The sequence below is a fragment of the Lactuca virosa genome, chromosome 6, assembly GCF_052849685.1.
Source record: "Lactuca virosa cultivar CGN04683 chromosome 6, Lactuca_virosa_CGN04683_v6, whole genome shotgun sequence".
Classification (NCBI taxonomy): domain Eukaryota; kingdom Viridiplantae; phylum Streptophyta; class Magnoliopsida; order Asterales; family Asteraceae; genus Lactuca; species Lactuca virosa.
The window spans coordinates 257044720-257065188 of record NC_136431.1 but is presented as its reverse complement, the minus strand read 5'-3'; the positions used below and the strand labels follow the sequence as shown (position 1 = coordinate 257065188).

The 20469-nt window shown below is 40.9% G+C and overlaps 1 pseudogene; it reads right to left on the bottom strand.

The window, feature by feature from the left end:
• Positions 1-18672: 18672 nt before the first annotated feature.
• On the bottom strand, positions 18673-19977 carry LOC145120196 (delta(12)-acyl-lipid-desaturase-like; annotated as a pseudogene).
• Between the last annotated feature and the right edge of the window lie 492 nt (positions 19978-20469).

Below are 20469 nucleotides of genomic sequence, written 5' to 3'. Positions count from 1 at the left end.
AAGGCCCAAGTGAAATTAGGGTTTCACATAAAATGATGATTAGGGTTAAGTTTCCTACTTAACCCATTAAGGACTTAATCCACTAAGGACTTAATCCATTAAGTCCAATATTGCTTAGATTAATTTTTACCAGTGATTATTATTAAATATTTCAAGTTATCAAATAATTCCCATGTGTCCCTATTAATTCCCCAAATTAGGGTTTAATTGCATTAAGGTTTTCCAAACCCTAATTAGGGTTTCCAACCCATATTAACCCAATAGGCCCAAAACGAAGTCCTTAAGCCCATTAGGGTTTTCCTTAGGTCAATTAGGGTTTATTACACCTATTAGTCACATGTTTGGGCTTTTGGGTCCATTAGGGCTTCATTGGGCCCATTAGGGTTTAATAGGCCCATTAGGGTTTTAGTCCTTTGTCCAAACATCCAACAAGCAATCCCAACACAACTAAGCACACCGCCACCCGACACGGCGACCGGTGGCGGCAGGAGGCGGCAAGAGGCGGCAGCCACCACCCTACGTTGGTGGTTTTCAGTTTTCTTTTCATTATCCAAATTGTAATTTACACTTTACAATGCTAGATCTCAAAATAAACACACACTAAGCAAAATAAACACACACAACCACCCTATGGTGATCGGTGGTGGTAGATGGCGGCAGCCACCATGGCTAGCGGCCATGGTGGGTATCTTATCTGTTTTCCGGCCATCACATACCATTTACAATTACACACACACGATTCTAATTTGCTCAAGAGGTCCGGCCACCCACCTGGTGGCTCATGGCGGCGGCAGCAGCTGAGTCTCGATGGCAGCCACCACATCACACTGGTGGCGGTGTTCCCTTTTTGGTTCCCAATCCAACAACTTCAGCCCACGTGAGTAGAAAGCACATGATTTAAATCTCAGTCGCAAGTCATGTACCCACCTTGGTCACTTGGGTGGCAGCACCCACCAGTCGGAAAAAGGGACGGCGAAAGGACAACCTTCTGAACAGCGACGACGACGGAATTGTGGACTAAAACGTAGCACCAACGATCGGGGATGAGGCTGAGACTTCGAGTGACATCAGCGGCCTGAAGAACGTCCGCTAGGCCCTCACTATCGTCGGCAACGAAGCATCGAAGGAGCTGAACATTCCACCGTGATGGCAGGAGAGTCGGCTGGTAGCGGCGGTCGTTCGGGGACGTGAGCGGTTGGAGAAACGCAAACAAGTGACGACGACGGCTGGGAATGTTCACACATGGCGGCTGAGATGCACATGAGAGGTGGTGACGGCTGCTTTCCAACATTAGGGTTAGGGTTAGGAGGTGACGGGTTTATATACCCGTTTCATACAACTTCAGCCCATAATGACGGATATGGCCCCTCCTTCTTCATTTTCTTTCAAACTTAGTCCTTAATTTAACAATTCAACCCCATCTTCTGAAATCCTTTACACACTAAGTCTCATATTTTACTAAGTGGCCCCTCCCTCAACAATTATTGTCAATAGAGTCCGATATTTACCTTTTTAACCCTCAGCCTTAAAATTCCTTACAAAGTAAGTATAATACTTACCAAACAGCCCCCTGTCTTCTAAAATCTTTACAAAATAAACCCCAAACTCATACTTTAACCCCCGAAATATCCAACTTAAGGAATTGGCTTCCCAAAACCAACACCTTGCTATATAAATATCGATTTGAGGGCTATTATACACTCGTTAATTTATTTATTTATCTAATAAATAAATGAGGTGTTACATACAGTCAGCGTATGTGGAAGGCAGGAGCATTTTAGACGGTCCACTAATGATAAATAAGCTACTCTTTTGGTCAAAGGTGATCAAAAAGAAGATTTTGATGTTCAAAGTCGATTTCGACAAAGCGTTTGATTCCATCAAGTGGGAGTATCTCGACTCGGCACTCTTACAGATGTGATTCAGTAGTAAATGGAGACAATGGGTTCGTGGTTGCCTTAATTCATCCCGGGCCTCGGTGTTAATCAACGGTTCGCCTAAATGTGAGTTTGAAATATCTAAAGGTGTTTGTCAAGGGGACCCCCTATCCCCTTTCCTCTTCATCATAGCCATGGAAGGCCTCAATGTAGCGCTTGAGGCAGCAAAGGAAAAAGGTATCTTAAAAGGTATCCAAATCCCAAGTCATGGCCCCACCCTATCACACCTATTTTATGCGGATGATGCATTATTCGTGGGAGAATGGTCCCGATCCAACTTAAAAAACTTAGCCAACATTCTGAAATGTTTCAATGCATCTTCGGACCTCAAGGTCAACTTTCACAAATCAAAGGTTTTTGAAATTGGTGCTTCAGTTAGAGAGACTGAGAACTGGGCTAGCATTCTTGGGTGTGAAGCGGGTTCACTTCCTTTCAACTACCTAGGAGTTCTGGTTGGAGCAAATATGAATTTAAACAAAAGTTGGAAACCAATCATTGATAAATTCCAATCCAAGCTATCTTATTGGAAATCAAAGACGCTCTCATTCGGAGGAAGATTGACATTAAACACCTCGGTCATGGGGAATCTTCCCACATACTTCTTCTCTTTTTTCAAATCCCCGAGGGCTGTCACGGAAAAACTTGACCAAATAAGATGGATATTCTTATGGGATGGAGATGAAAACAAAAGAAAAATCCATTTGGTATCTTGGGACAAAGTCGTTGCTCCCAAATCTGAAGGTGGATTAGGCGTGGGAACTATTCGTACCTTGAATACTAGCTTGCTAGTAAAATGGTGGTGGCGCCTAAAAACTGAGAAGAACTCACTTTGGGTTAAAGTTGTAAAAGGAATTCATAACCTCTACAACAAACCTCACAATTATCTCTCAAACCAGAAAATAAGAGGTGTATGGAATATAACCTCTACAACAAACCTCACAACTCCTTTGCATTTGGTGTTGTGTGAAGCATTTGAGGCATCACACTTGGGGTGCTAGGCGCACAAGGTTTCAAGGATCATAATCAACAACAAGGTAAGTTATTCTATCTTTCATTCAAGTTAAAAATGTTCCCCATGTATGCTAGATAGGAATATAACCTTGGAATTCAACTTTGCATAATTATTAGACAAACATAGATCCAAGGTTATTAGGGTTGCATGTACACTTAGGAAGTGTTAGAATGCTCAAAACCCATCAGTGGTGTCAGAGTCAGGTTCGTTTGTTGTTTTTTTTTTGTGTGCAAACAGCTTGAAAAAAAAATCGTTTTTCTGTTTTCTGCTCGTATGAAAGTTTGCACATTTGTTGCTGGAAATGGACTAGAAACATTACCCTAAACTGTTTTGATGTTTTAAAGCTTGTTTTAGATGGTGTAATGTTTATGCTAATCCATTTACAATGGCAATTATTAAAATTACAAGTTTTTTTTAAGTGTAATTTTTGATTCTTGAAAGTGTTCATATTCATGTTCTCGAACTTATGAAGATTAGATGATCATAGGAATTGTTTGTAACCTTCATGGTAGTTTAATTCATGATCATAATGTGTTTTAATGGAGTCCATAACTTGTCCTGAAGTTATGGAAAACCAAAAGTCTCACTTTTATTAAAGCCATTAAAAGAACACAAGAGTTATAAAAATGAAAAGTCTTCATTTTTATTACTCAATTAATTCATAAGTTATAAGAAATGAAAAGTTTTGGAAGTTCACAAAACTTGCCCTCAAGTTTTGGAACATGTAAAGTCTTGATTAAAACTTTAGTTCCAACCCTTAGAATTTTAAAAGTTAAAATTCAACCCTTATACTTTATAATATTATAAGTTACTAATATATATATATGTATAACGTCAAGTCATCTTACCGCTAGTACGCCTCATTCACGAAGCCGGTCTATAAGGGGGGTATAAGGTTGTTGCCTATAAAATGGCAACTTAATGGGTGTCCACTCTCACCCACCGCTTCCTTGATCGGTGGAGGGTCGTTAGCCGAACGGGTAAGACAAGGACTTATAAATTCTCATTAAAAGTATGATGAATATTATAAAGTAACTAAATGCTTTTATTAAATTCCCAATCTTAGTTACTTTAGGAAAATGTGAATAAGGTGCTAATCCATGAAATTACACTTTACACTTTGTTTAAGTCGTTGGTGGAGCGTGTGTGGTTAACCGGCACACTAACTTGGACTTAACAAGGTAGGTAAAGGGTGACTTAAGGTTTACCATAGCATCGGTGGAGCGTGTATGGTTTACCGGCACATCGATTGAGTGATAAACCTTGAGGGTACCAAGTGATTTGCATGGTTACTTCACACCTCGTTTTGTGATCCTCGGTATCCCAGTCACAAAACTTGGAGGGCACACTCGAGATTGAAACATGCCTTTGAAAAGTTCATTGAATCTCAAAAGAATCTAGGAATTTCTAAGAACCAATTAAAAACCTAATATCTATATTTCGTTTTTCATGGTGGAAATTGGTGAATCGTCATTCACCTACCTTTCAAATATGTTATAGCTTGGATTACGGCATACCTCTTCTAAGTTATAATATATTGTGATTGGATTCTAGCCTTAATATTACATTTGGGTGTTTTATTAAGGACTCTCTTAATATCTAAACTAATTTTGTTCTCTTCTTTCAGATGTCTTCAAACAATGCTGCTTCTGGCTCTAATCCTAATGGCTCCTTTACCCTTATGAACTTGTGTGGGAAAATCACTTTTGATGGATCCAACTTCAATGAATGGATCAGAAACATCAGGATGATTACCCGCTACGAGGACAAAGAATATGTCCTTGACAAGGAGCTTAAGGAGATTGATGAGACCACTGCAACTCCCCAGGAGATCGCTGACTTCCGGGCACATGAAAGGGATGCTACAAAAGTGGCATGCATCATGTTGGCCACCATGACAGCGGAACTCCAAAAGTCCTATGAGGACTTCTACCCTTTTGAAATGCACCAAGATCTGATGGAAAGACACCATCAAAGTGCACGACAAGAGAGGTATGAAATCATATGCTCTATCATAACAACCATGATGAAGGACGGGGAATCCGTCACGAGCCACATGCAGAAAATGCAAAGGTATGTGGATCGGTTGCTGAAGCTTAATGTGAACTTCCCTGAGGAGCTTGCAATAGATATCATTTTGCACTCCTTACCATCGTGCTATGATCAATTCCACATGACATATCACATGAATAAGGAAGAGGTCACACTCAGCAAACTTCAGGGACTCCTCAAGACCGCAGAAACAGGTCTTAAGGGTAAGTCGGTTGTTAACACTCCTACTCCAAACTCCGCCCTGGTTTTGGCAATCGGGAAAGGTAGAGGGAAGAAGAGGAAGAGCTCTTCGAAGGGTACCAAGGATAGGACCCTTGATGGCTCTTCTTCAAGTGGAACCAAGAAAGGTTTTGTCACTCCTTCTTCTGACCCTAAAGAGGCTGAATGCTTCTATTGCCATGAAAAGTCACATTGGAAGCGGAACTGCCCAAAGTACCAGCAAGATGTGAAGGATGGGAAAGTTAAACCCAACCATGCAGGTATTTACACTATCTTATCTAATTACTCACCCCATTCTAACTCTTGGGTCCTTGATACCGGTTGTGGTATTCATATCTGTTCTGATTTGCAGGGACTAAGAAGAAGTGAGAAGGTGGAGCATGGAAGAATAAACTTAATCATGGGGAATAGGAAAGCTTTACCTGTCACCAAGATTGAAGTTTATACTTTATCGCTAAGTAGTGGGTTTAGTTTAGATTTCAATAAATGTTGTTATTCGCCAGAAATGGCAAGAAATATTATTTCCTTTCATGCATTGTATAAACAAGGTTTCACCTTTTCATTTGATAATGAAGTTGGTTCGATTAATGCTTTCTTTAATAATGTTCTTTATTTTAAAGCATTACCTTGTGATGGTGTGTATGAAACTGTATCTGTGGTTGATAACTTAGGAAATAATGTATTGTGTATTGATTCTGTTAATGATAATAACTTGGATAAAGCATCATTATGGCATTGTCGTCTTGGACATATAAGCAAGAAACGCATAGGCCAACTCCAAAAGGATGGAGTATTGGAGTCATTTGACCTAAAGTCAGATGATAGTTGCGAATCATGCTTACTTGGAAAAATGACAAAGTCACCCTTCATAGGCTCTTGTGAGAGGGGGGAAGGTTTGTTGGATCTTATACACACGGATGTGTGTGGGCCCTTCAAACATGCCACAAGGGATGCTAATCGTTAATATTTGACTTTTACTGATGATTACAGTAGATATGGATATGTCTACTTAATCAAGCATAAGTCAGAGACTTTTGAGAGGTTTAAAGAGTTTAAACAGGAAGTCGAGAATCAATTGGGCAGGAACATTAAGATGCTTCGATCCGATCGAGGTGGTGAGTATCTTATTTCAGAGTTCCTCGACTATCTTAGGGAATGTGGTATTGTCTCACAATTGACACCTCCGAGGACACCGCAGTTGAATGGTGTAGCTGAGAGGCGTAATCGAACCTTGTTGGATATGGTTCGTTCCATGATGAGTCAAGCTTCGCTACCAATCTCATTTTGGGGGTATGCCTTAGAGACTGCCGCCCATATCCTTAATCTAGTTCCCACAAAGAAAGTTGCCAAAACTCCTCATGAGATGTGGACTGGTAAAGTACCCAAACTAGACCACATTAAGATTTGGGGTTGCGAGGCTTTCGTGAGACGCGAGACTCATGATAAGCTCGAACCTCGAAGTGAGAGGTGTATTTTCATCGGCTACCCACAAAAATCCTTTGGTTACCTCTTCTACAGACCTAGTGAGAATGTGGTCTTTGTAGCTAGGAGGGCTTTCTTTCGAGAGAGAGAGTTCATAAGCCAAGGAGACAGTGGGAGGCAAGTTGACCTTGAAGAAATTCAAGAGTCAAGTGGTGAAGGAACTTCAAACCCTAGCACTTAACTTGAGGAGGAAACTTCTGTTGAGCCAATTGACAAGTCTGTACCTCTGAGGCGTTCCACAAGGGTTAGGAATGCACCTGAGCATTACTATGGATTCCATATTACTGCGGAAGGTGATACACTTATCAGTGATGAGACACTGATAGGTCTGGATGAACCTAACAGTTACGCGGAAGCCATGGCAGGCCCTGAGTCAGCCAAGTGGAAAGAGGCAATGGACAGCGAGATACAGTCCATGTATGACAATCAAGTTTGGAACTTGGTTGAGAATGTACCAGGTCGTAAGACTGTAGGGTGCAAATGGATCTTCAAGAAGAAGACCGACATGGATGGTAATGTACACACTTATAAGGCACGACTGGTTGCAAAGGGTTTCTCACAAACTCCGGGAGTTGATTATGATGAGACCTTTTCTCCAGTGGCCAAGATTAAGTCTATTAGGGTTCTGTTAGCCATAGCCGCATTTCATGACTATGAAATATGGCAAATGGATGTCAAAACTGCTTTCCTTAATGGAAAGTTGGTTGAGGATGTTTACATGAGTCAGCCAGAGGGTTTTGTCAACACAGAGTACCCTAATAGAGTGCGTAAGCTTGAGAAATCCATTTATGGGTTAAAAGCAAGCACCTCGCAGATGGAATCTTTGCTTTGATGAGAAAGTCAAGGAATTTGGCTTTTCTAGGAGTGAAGATGAATCTTGTGTATATGTCAAGGCTAGTGGGAGTATAGTTAGCTTTTTGGTATTGTATGTGGATGACATACTACTCATAGGAAATGACATCCTAACTCTGCAGGAAGTTAAGTCCTGGCTTGGGAAGTGTTTCTCTATGAAGGACCTATGAGAAGCTGCCTATATTCTAGGGATAAGGATCTTGAGAGACCGGAGTAAAAGACTAATTGGACTTAGTCAGAGTACCTACTTGGATAAGGTGCTGAAGAGATTCGGCATGCAGGACTCCAAGAAAGGAGAGTTACCCATCCAGAGTAACGCCAGATTGAGTAAGACACAAAGCCCTAGTACTGAGGCTGAGATAGCAGAAATGAGTCGAATACCTTATGCTTCGGCTGTAGGATCGATCATGTATGCTATGACGTGTACTCGACCTGATGTAGCCTTTGCTTTGAGCATTGTTAGCAGGTATCAGGGGAACCCTGGCAAGGCACACTGGACTGCGGTAAAGAATATCCTCAAGTACATACGGAGGACTAAGGACTGGGTCCTTACCCTCGGTGGGAGTGAAGACTTGAGAGTTGTAGGGTATAGTGATGCTAGCTTTCAAACTGATAGGGATAATTTCCGCTCTCAGTCAGGCTGGGTCTTTACCTTAAATTGAGGAGCAATTTCTTGGAAGAGTTCCAAGCAAGAGACAGTGGCTGAATCAACTTGCGAATCAGAGTATATAGCAGCTAGCGAGGCAGCAAAGGAGGCGATATGGCTGAAGAACTTCATTGGAGACCTTGGAGTTGTACCAGCTATTAAAGAGCCAATGGAAATTTTCTGTGATAGTGAAAGTGCAGTTGCCTTAGCCAAGGAACCAAGGGATCACGGGAGATCCAGACACATCGACATAAAATACCATTTCATCAGACATCGAATAGAAGAAGGACTCCTCGTGGTAAAGAGGGTATCATCGGATGAGAATCCAGCAGATCCCCTCACGAAGGGACTGACTCGGGTTAAGCATCTCCAGCATGCTCGGAGCATAGGGCTGAAGGATGATATTAGATTTAGTAGTTAGATAACCTTGAAATTTGTAAAGTGTAATTGACATTAGATGATGAATAAAAGGTGTTTTATTTATGAGTAAAGTGTTGCTATCTCTTGTCGATCGTTTACTATATTTCTTTTGCATGTTTTGACTTCCAGAATAATTATGTTTGGTATATCATATTATTCGAACCTCCACAGTTGGTCATATGTCGGAAGTAGGTATGAATCAAGACTGTCATGATTGGTTGCAGAGGTCTAAGTTGTTGGACATGGCTACAACACTCATGAGTGCTCATAAGTTCTGAGCATTGGACTCAACCCACGCTCACTGGAATCACTTCATGGAATTTATCTCGAGTGATCGTGAGACGGTAATATCATATAAGTCTTCAAACCTAGAGATATGATTTGTTACTTATGAGTTGGTTATGCATTGATTGTACGTTAACGCATTGGTAACTCGATGTTATAAAACGTGCTTTTGTGTATAATTCAATAAGTGGTAGAACAAACATATGAGTCGAAGTTTATATGTTCCTTCTTGGATTAGAAGCTGATATTTGGGCCCCTCGATGATTTTGTTTTGACCTATGTATCGGGCCTGGTCAGAACTAAGTTGATGTGTTCAATTAAGTTCTTTGTCAAACAAATCGGAAATCGGGAAACAAACTGCTGGACAATAAGTAAGACATTGTTCCATGTATTTGTCCGGCTGATATCTAGAACAGAGGATTATATGATCACTTATCTTAAATGACGTATCATCATCTTCTCAGTTCCGAGAGACCTTGAAAGAGCTACGATTGCCGATCGGTTCCTGAAGTATTGCAGTTATAGTTATTAGACTTATCCAAGTGGGAGAGTGTTGGATAAGGTGTCTAAGTCCATAACTATTTCTGGTATGTACTTGACCCGACTCGGCATGGTCCATTTGGGTTGCATGGCACCATGCAATTGGATAAACTAAAATGAGAGAAATAACACTTATGGTTTATTAATATATTATAAGTTCTAATATATTAATAATATTATTTAATTAGTTTGATCAAGAATTAATTTAGAATTAATTAAGTGATCAAAAGACAACTAATTAAATATATGGGTAGATTATGTAAATCTTCCATATCTTATATAGTGGGCTAAGAGGCTCCATGGATTATCAAGTTGGGTTCCACCCATAGGATGCTCCATGGGAGTTACAAACCCATGGGTCATGGAAATGAAGAGTCATGACACATTAGGGTTTACATGGTGTAACCCTAGATGTGTCAACACTATATAAGAAACCCATTCTCCACCAAAATCGGACACACTAAGAAACAAGAGGGCTAGAGCCGATTTTGCAAGTGTAAGATTCTCTCAAAGTTTACTCCTTTGCATTTGGTGTTGTGTGAAGCATTTGAGGCATCACACTTGGGGTGCTAGGCGCACAAGGTTTCAAGGATCATAATCAACAACAAGGTAAGTTATTCTATCTTTCATTCAAGTTAAAAATGTTCCCCATGTATGCTAGATAGGAATATAACCTTGGAATTCAACTTTGCATAATTATTAGACAAACATAGATCCAAGGTTATTAGGGTTGCATGTACACTTAGGAAGTGTTAGAATGCTCAAAACCCATCAGTACCTAGCAAGTACGTGGGGCGTACTGGTGTGAAGGGTGATACGCAAGGCGTAGTTTAGGGTATGTACAGCGTATTGCGAAGGTCGGACCGGGGGTGTGAGACCTCGTACGCTGGGTCGTTTCCTTTTCTGGGTGGTGATCAAGGATTGGGTATTAGCAGGCTTAGGATCCTTGAAGAATTGAGTTTTAGATCATTTGGATGTGGATAATGTAAATTGGATGATCTGGGTATTCGGTTCGTGTTTTGGAGTCAAAGGGGTAATTCGGTAATTTGTCAGCTCGGGCTTCTATGGAAAATGGATGTTTGTTCTGGATATGGTAAGGCAGGTATGGGTTGACTAAATCGTAGAGCTTCTCATTACCTTTTCATGTATATATGGATCGTCAGAATCGGATCTGTAACAAAGAAGTTATGGTGTTCGGAGTGCTTAAGGATTTTGGGGGAAGTCCTAGTACGCGGGGCGTACCTAGCAAGTACGTGGGGTGTACTGGTGCGAAGGGTGATACGCAAGGCGTAGTTCAGGGTACGCGCAACGTATTGCAAAGGTCGGACCGGGGGTGTGAGACCTCGTACGCTGGGCGTACGAGGTGTACATGGGGCGTACGAGGGTCAGAGGAAAACCCTAATTTTAAGTGATTGTACCCTATATAAGCACATTAAGTCCTTAGGGCTGGCCTTTTTACCAGTTTTTTTGTTGGATTAGGTGTCTAAGCCCATAACTATAACTGGGATGTACTTGACCCGATAGTAGCATGGTCCTTTTGGGTTGCCTTCACCAGTGCAATTTGATAGGATGGACCCTTGAGAATAAGGTTATTTGTGATTTATTAATATATTATAAGTATAATATATTAATTAAGAAATCATATTATTTAATTAGTATTGATCAAGAATTAATTTGGAATTAATTTAGTGATCAAAATAGACTAATTACATATACGGGGACTGATTAAGTAAATCAATGATTCTTATAGTGTGGGCCAATGATCCATGGTTAATTAGGATGGGCTAAACCAATATGAAAGTCCATGGAGGTTTAAACCATGGAGCCTAAGTAGTATAAAGGGTCATGGTGCATTAGGGTTTGCATGGATGAAACCCTAGCCTTTGCAACACTATAAAAGAAAACCCTTAGAGCTAAAATCGGTTGCCCATTCATTCTACGAGAGTGATAATCGATTTTGAGCTAACTAGCCTATTCTCTCAAGCCTCCTCTTGCATTTGGTGTTTGTGACACATTAGAGGCATCACACTTGAGGTGCTAAAGCTTTCTAAGGCCAAGAACTACAACTACATCAAGAGGTATTCATCTAACTATGAGTTTTATATTGTATATCATCCATTGTATGCTAGTTAGGATGTATGCTTTGGAAAATTGAAACTGCATGTATAATTAGAGAAAACATAGATCCAAAACATCTAGGGTTGCATGTGCACCATAGGAGTGTTATAGTGCTTAAAACCCAACACTTTTAAGTCCCCAAAACCCTATAAATCGTTCTTTAGCCTTCACGATGGTATTTTGAGCTCATGGTGTCTATTTTTGGTGTGTTTGGTCCATTTCCAAGAAGATGGAGTTTGGTGCAAGGATGGGGATCAAGGAAGAACTTATGGATCAGGATTATGAGTTTCATTTCCAGCTTGTTTGAGGAAAAAAAACTATGAACTTGATCATTGATGTCTTAGATCTAGCATGTTTGAGTTTTTGGTTCATTTTGGTCCCAAGAATGAGATCTAGTGGTTTGGAACCACTCCAGGAGCTATGAGTTGCCACTCTTGGTGTTTCTGAGGTTCTAGATGCATAAAGTTGCCTCCTTTAGGGTTTGGAATCCCCCATGTATGAATTGGTGTCCATTTGGTGAAAGTTTAATGCTTTAAGTTAATGTTGGGTTCTTTTGAGGCATGCAAAGTCATCAAGTCAATGACTTTATGGGTCTAGACGTTCTTTAAGAAGTAGACCTGTCGTTTGGACTCCTGATCTTGAGCATTAAGTGCTTAATGTCGAAAATGGGCTTAATGGAGGAGTACGTTGGGCGTACAAGTCTGTACGCGCAGCGTACAAGCCAAACTTCATGTACGCTTAGCGTACAACTGAGTACACCCCGCGTACTCAGTTAGGAAGGGTTTGGCATGATGGGCTTTGATGTGGGCCGTCTTTGGGGATTATTTGTCTTGGGCCCTGTTGGGCCATCAGGTTTGGGCTAATAATTTTGTTGGAAAGGCCTTCAATGGGTTTGGGCCCAATTTGGAAACTTGGGCCATGATTTGGGCCTTGAGTGGTTTTTGGTATTTGGGCCTGTTGGATTATTTGGTTTGGGCCTGAGTCTTGGTCCAAACTAGATTAGGTATAAATTGGTCATTTACCCTAATAATGGATTTATGGACATGGTTTGAGACCTCAATGTTGTTTGGGTGTTGTTTGATATTGATAGTTCGGGGTCTGTCAGCCAGCCGCCAGAGATTTTCCGTATGATTCGGCAGTGGCGAATTTAGCTCAGGAGAAGTGGGGTGCATGGCCCCCACTTAAAAATGGGTTCCACCAGAAACTTGTATAAAAAAAATAAAAACAAAGTTTAATTTTAACCATTGGTCTCTACTGAGAAAAAAATGGTCCCTATTTCCAACATCTCACTTCTTTCTTCACTTCTCTTTTTTTATTCTTCTCTCACATTTTTTTCTTTTGAATTTTTACCTAGCATACCAATTAACAAGAACTAGAAACAGCTGGAAGTTAGCACTCCATGTCCACCGCCCACAGTCGTTGGAAACTTAGCACAACTGCACAACGCCGCTGTAGCACGACGGAGGCTCGACGGACCGAGTCCTGACGTTGCTCACGCTCACCACCGGGCTCACCGACACCATCTGCCGCCGCACACAACCCACCATCGTCGCTGAAAAGTTTGTAAGTTTATTCCCTTGATTTTGTGTTCAATTTTCGGAAATGGGTTTGATATTTTGAAATCTTATGTTGAGTTCCATTTTTAAACTGAAAAGGATTTATTCTGCTTTTGATATTCTTATTTATGAACTAGTTTTTGCTTTGTGAACTGGTTTTTCTTTGATTTGTTACTCTCAACTTATTCATAAATGTAAGATATGGGTTGGCAGGAAATTTAATAGTTAGTCTTCTGTGCAAGTAGAACAAGTTAAGTAAACAATTTGATTGTCTCTCCTCATGTTCTATAAAATATGTTTTGATTCTCTCTCCTCCTATTCTTGAAAATATGTTTTGCTCTTGAGAACAAATAAATTTTACCCATTTTGGTAAAGGTTGGTTGCATATTTGCAAATTTGTTTGGGATTTATTGTTTATTAAAAGTATTTGTATTAGACTAGCAACTCAATTATCTAATCTATGTGGTACCAAAGTGTAAATATTGTATCTATATATATTTGCCAATGTAATACAAGGAGAACGATTTTGGCCATATTCAATTATGGTATCAGAGAACGCATAATACTCTGATTACCCTAGCCGCTTCTTCTCCTAAACCTTCCATCGACAATCTCTCCTTGCCTTCAGTTGCCGCCTCTTCTTCTTTACTGCCTCTTCTTCTTTTCTACCCTACTCGACCAACCATCTTCCGTAAAGGTTAATCGTCTTCATCTTTTTTGATCCTATTCTAATCGATGACTTCCTTACATCCTGATGCTACTGTCACCAATATTCGGAACTTCATTCCCATCATTCTCGAGATGGATGACGGCCAATACACATCTTGGGTGGAACTATTCAAGATTCATTGTCATTCTCACGACGTTATTCATCATATTTTACCAAAGGAAGGTCCTACTCCTAAACCTACAACTGAAAAAGATAAGGAAAACGCAGATGCAGTGGCTCTTTACAAACAAGTGGATTCTATTGTTCTCCAATGGATTTATAGTACGATTTCTAAAGATCTCCTAATCACCATTCTAAAACCCGATTCCACAGCTTCTCAGGCTTGGAAATCATTGGAAAATGTTTTTATTGACAACAAATCAACAAGGGCTCTGTACCTAGAAAACAAGTTTAACAATGTCAAATTGGAATCCTTTTATAATGTATCTTCTTATTGTCAAGAACTTAAAACCTTGTCTGATCAACTCACTAATGTTAATACACCGGTTACCAATGATCGCCTGGTCCTTCAGTTGATTAATGGCCTTGGAGATAAGTATGACAGTCTCACCACCATGCTCCAACAGTCCACTCCTCTACCGGATTTTTACACAGCCAGGTCAAAACTAATCTTGGAAGAAACTCGACAGAACCATAACTCAAGTACCAGCACCAACCTTGTTTCCACCTCCAGTACAATCGACAACGTGGCACCCTTGAACACACAGATCACCACCAACACCAGCGATCGTCGTCTCCAACAACAGCCGAACGACCAACAATACCGCAAGACTGGTGGACGCGGTCAACCTGATCAATCCGATTACAACAACGCCGTGGTGGTCGAGGTCGGGGTCGAGGACGCTCCTACCAATAGAACTACTACCCATAACAACCACCATTCGGGTGGAATACGTCTTGGCAGGAACCTCAATGGAATTTTCCACCTGCTCCATTCCCCACTGCCCCGGTTCACGGACTACAAAATAGTAATACATCCTTTGTAGGCATCCTTGGCGCTAATCCATACAACTACACGGCCTCCCACACTCCAACCAACATTGAACAGGCCATGCACACTATGAAGTTAAACCCGGACCAGAATTGGTATCTTGAGTCCGGCGCCACAAACCACATGTCTGGTAATATTTCCAATTACTTCAATAATGGCATACAAAATAATATTGTTGTTGGCAATGGTTCTAAAATACCCATCCATGGCACCGGTCACACAAAACTACCACCACCCTACCCACATTTACAACTTAATCATATTCTTCATGCACCTAAACTAATCAAAAACCTTCTTTTTGTTCGTCGTTTAACTACCGATAATCCTATCTCTATTGAATTTGATAGTTTTTCTTTTCTTGTGAAGGATTATCAGACGCAGATTCCTATCCTTCGATGTAACAGCAGTGGAGATCTCTATCCTCTCTCACTTCCTTCTGCACAAGTCAATCCTCTTTCCACCTTTGCTGCCCTGACACAAGATCTATGGCACAAACGCCTAGGCTACCCTAGCTCATCTTTATTACGTGTCTTAAATAAACGCAATTTCATTTCTGTTAAGACTTTTTCATAAAAACATTTATGTCAATCGTGTGTTTTTGGTAATCATGTTAAGCTACCATTTTATTATTCCTCATATGTTACATGTTTGCCCATTGATATCATACACAGTGATCTATCGACCTCCCCGGTTCTCAGCTCGGGGGGTCACCGCTATTATATCTTATTTTTAGATGATTACACAAATTATCTATGGACATATCCTCTCACAAATAAATCCCATGCATATCCCGCCTTCTTAAACTTCTACAAACTCATTAGCACGCAATTTGAACAAGAAATTAAAATTTTACAATGTGATAATGGTACCGAGTACAACAATCAATCATTCCATAATTGTTGTACTCAACACGGGAAGGTTTTTAGATTTTCCTGCCCTCACACTTCCTTTCAAAATGGGAAGGCCGAAAAGAAAATTAGATCCATAAACAACATCGTGCGCACCCATCTCACCCACGCCTCTCTCCCCCCAAATTTCTGGCATCATGCCCTTTAAATGGCCACCTATATTTTAAACATCCTACCATCCAAAACCAAAAACAACAACACCGCCACACTCCTTCCATACAACAAACATCCCACCTACACCCACCTTCGTACTTTTGGTTGTTTATGCTATCCTCTTATCCCATCCACCTCTATCCACCAACTCGAAAACAGATCCACCCCATGTGTTTTTTTGGGTATCCCTAACCATAGGGTTATAAATGCTATGAACTATCCACGAAAAAGATAATCATTTCTCGTCACGTCATCTTTGACGAAAAGGTCTTCCCATTTGCTAACACTCATTCTCTCTCTCCCTGTTATGACTTCCTTCACTCAAACCAATCGAGTGATCTACATCCATCTATCTGGGAATCTACCACAACCACATCTCTACCCACATCTCCACCCACATCTCCACCCACATCTCCACCCACACCTCCAAACCCAAATCCTCATCTCTCAAACCCCATTCCTCAAACCATCACCACATCACCAACACCTCCCACCACACAACCTCAACCAAAATCCACCCTCAAAACTTACATCCTCCGAAATAAACCAGCAACACCTCAAACACAACAATCACTACCGGAACAACCAAGCAACACACCCACCATACCTATTTCTAATCCAACACCCCCACCTGTACCACACCTATCCCCCATCCGCCACCCCAACCACCTGTACCACACCTATCCCTCATCTGTCACCCCCACCCACCCATAACATGCGCACAAGAAGCATGACCGGCTCATCCAAACCCAAACAATTATTTAATCTCCATACCTCTATTCCCGTCGAACCTCTTCCCCGCACCCCTACCGAAGCCCTTAACAATCCCGTTTGGAACCATGTCATGATAGATGAATTTAATGCCCTTATTGATAATAATACATGGAAATTAGTACCAAGACGTTCCGACATGAACATCATCCGGTGCATGTGGATTTTTAAACATAAAACAAAATATGACGGATCTCTTGAGCGCAACAAAGCGCATTTGGTTTGTGATGGAAACTCACAATAAGGTGGAGTCGATTGTGAAGAGACATTCAGCCCAGTTGTAAAACCAGCGACTATTCGCACGGTCCTTAGCATTGCATTGACAAATCAGTGGGCAATAAATCAGTAGGACGTCAAAACGACCTTCTTACATGGGGATTTAGCAGATGCAGTGTATATACATCAACCCATGGGTTTCCGACATCCTTCCTTTCCACATCATGTTTGTCGTCTAAAGAAGTCCCTCTACGGCTTGAAACAAGCACCTCGCGCGTGGTTCCAATGATTCACCGATTATGTCACCATGCTAGGCTTTTACCACAATGCGTACGATCACTCCTTGTTTATCTACAAACAGGGCAATGATACAGCCTATCTCCTATTATATGTTGACGATATTGTTCTCACCACATCCTCACCGACTCTCCGATAGCATCTCCTAACCCGTCTGTCTACCGAGTTTGCCATGAAGGACTTGGGCAACCTCAGCTACTTCTTGGGCATTTCCATCAAACGTGACCCAAAAGGGTTATTTTTATCACAAGAGAAATATGCATCTGATATACTTCGACGAGCAAACATGGCTCACTGTAATTCTGCACATACCCCTGTGGACACCGAAAGGAAGCTCAGTAGCTCTTCAGGGGAACTAATTAACGATCCTACAACATATCGCAGGCTCGTTGGGGCCTTACAGTATCTCACATTCACACGTCCGGATATCTCGTATGCCGTCCAGCAAGTTTGCATGCACATGCATGCTCCTCGGATGTCTCACTTGCATGCTCTAAAACGTATTCTTAGGTACGTTAAAGGAACCATTAACATGGGCTTATACTTGCATCGCAACTCGGTTTCCACTCTCACCGCATATATCGACGCCGATTGGGCCGGATGTCCAGACACACGCAGATCTACATTGGGCTATTGTGTGTTTTTGGGTGATAATCTAATCTCATGGTCAGCTAAACGTCAAACGACCGTGTCTCGTTCTAGTGCAGAGGCAGAGTATAGAGGCATCGCGAACGTGGTTGCAGAAATTTGTTGGCTCATAAACCTCCTTCTCGAACTTGGTCACCATCCGCTACGCACATCTCTCGTTTATTGTGACAACGTCAGCGCCATCTACATGTCAGAAAACCCAATTCAGCATCAGCGGACCAAACACATTGAAATCGACATTCACTTTGTGCGTGAAAAGGTTCAACACGGCCAAATCCGGGTCTTACATGTCGCCTCACGTTACCAAATTGCCGACATATTCACCAAAGGCCTCCCACGAGCTCTATTTTTGGATTTTAGATCCAGTCTAAGCATCCGTCATCCTCCTCCTTAGACTGAGGGGGTATATTAGACTAGCAACTGAATTATGTAATCTATGTGGTACCAAAGTGTAAATATTGTATCTATATATATTTGCCAACATAATACAAGGAGAACGATTTTGGTCATATTCCATTAATTTGCTTTTTAATTTTCGCAACCGTATCGTAGGATCCAATCTTTTTAGGTGTTTTGTCAAATAAAGATTATAATAACATTGCTTCATAGCTACTGGATATGCTAGAACGGTTCAAGAGAAGAGTTGTTTCACTTCAACATGAAATGTACTAGTTTATGCATTCCCGGATAATCATATGTTTTCGAAATCGATTTTGGGGTAATCGATATCGGACTATTGCGGGATGGTCAACGGTCAACGGTCAACGGACCGATCAATGGTTAATTGTTCACCCCACTGGACTTTCGGGATGTGATCCGCTAACATTGAGATATGGAGATGGAGATGAAGATGTTTGTAGGAATTACACAATTACATAAAAGTAGGAAAAACAAAGATACAAATTACATAGGATAACATCAGTTTATTCCCTTTTCACTTGTTTGCATGCTTTCTTGATCAGTACTGACTTCTGAACCAGTAGATACCTTTGTTCTTCTCATCACCCTCATCCGGCTCAATAAACAGACAGTTCTTGGATTCTCTCCATAACGCCATGAAAAATGGAGTGCTATCTTTTTGATAAAACTCTCCCACAATTGGCCTGATCGCTTTGGTGGCTTCCATGGCATGATAATGAGGAATGTAAGAAAACAAATGGTGTACGACATGTGTGTCAGTAACGTTATGGAACACCTTATTCAGAACCCCGTAATCCCTATCCATTGTTGAGAAAGCACCATTCATCCAGTTCCATTCAGAGTCGTCGTAGCGGGGCAAAGAAGGGTGAGTGTGCTGAAGGTATGTGATGGTAACAAGAAATGCGTTCATGACCATCAACGCGCCTCCGTAGACACAAAAAACATTAGCGAACCCTGCAAATGTGGCCACTTTATACAGCAAGAAAGAAAAGCTGACAAGTCCGATGTCAGTGATGAGGATCAGGACTCGCTCGTTATCAGAGAAAATAGGGCTTCTTGGATCATAGTGGCTTGCGAATTTATCATAAGGTCTTCCGGCAGCATTGATGGACAAGTAGATATACCATCCGAGACTGAGTTTGACAGCAAGGGTTAACGTTCGACCTATTGGATTGTCCAGGTAAAACGCAGAAGAACCGAGTTTTGATTTTGTCTTTGGGACATATACTTCGTCACGGTCAAAAGAACCAGTATTAGAATGGTGCCGGCGGTGGCTTATTTTCCAAGAAAATTAAGGCGTTAGAAGGCATGAGTGTATAACAAACCCTATACAATCGTCTACCCATACATGGTCACTGAAAGCATGGTGACCGCATTCATGACCAATAACCCAAATTCCGATGAACACACAACCTTGAACGAACCAGTAAACCGGCCAGGCAAGGTAAGGAAGAGGGTGAGGGAGCTGTGGAATATATGTTGTGGCGAGGTGGTACAAGATCCAGACTAAGGTGAGGTCATACGCAATATATGAAAAGGATCGAATCAAAGATCTTTCGAAACAGTGAGGAGGTACGGCTTTCTTGATATCTGCTAATGTAAAGGGAGGTTTCGAGGTTGGGGCTCGTTTGTTACTTTCAGTTTCGGATTTCTTACCATCTACATCACTAGGATTTGAACGGCCATTACCAACCATGTTTCTTAAGAAATAGCTCTGGATAAATATCACGGTATGCAATGGGCAGATTATATATATATATATATATATATATATATATATATATATATATATATATATATATATATATATATATAAAATTCACGTATCGAATCTTGGACTGAAACGACTCAATCGACTGTGGCAATTTGGCATTGAATTTTTTAAATTAAATTGAAAATGGGCAGCGGGTTGCACGTCTTTCTTGTTTTTTTCTTGTTGTTTTTTTTTTCCAGATAACTCATATACTCATTATTTTATTTTATTTATCTATATATTTTTTTAGTTCCGAGGGAGACTTGATTTTCTGGTTGAGGATATTTTATTTTTCAACTGACAACAGATTCTTTGGTTGATGGATTTGATTTGGTTGTGATTTGATATCTTATTATAAAGAGAACTGTTTTATGATACCAAATTCTACAAGATGGAATTTTAGGTTTAAAATTAGTAGCTTCTAATTCACATTATAGATTAGAATATATATATTTTTTGTGGT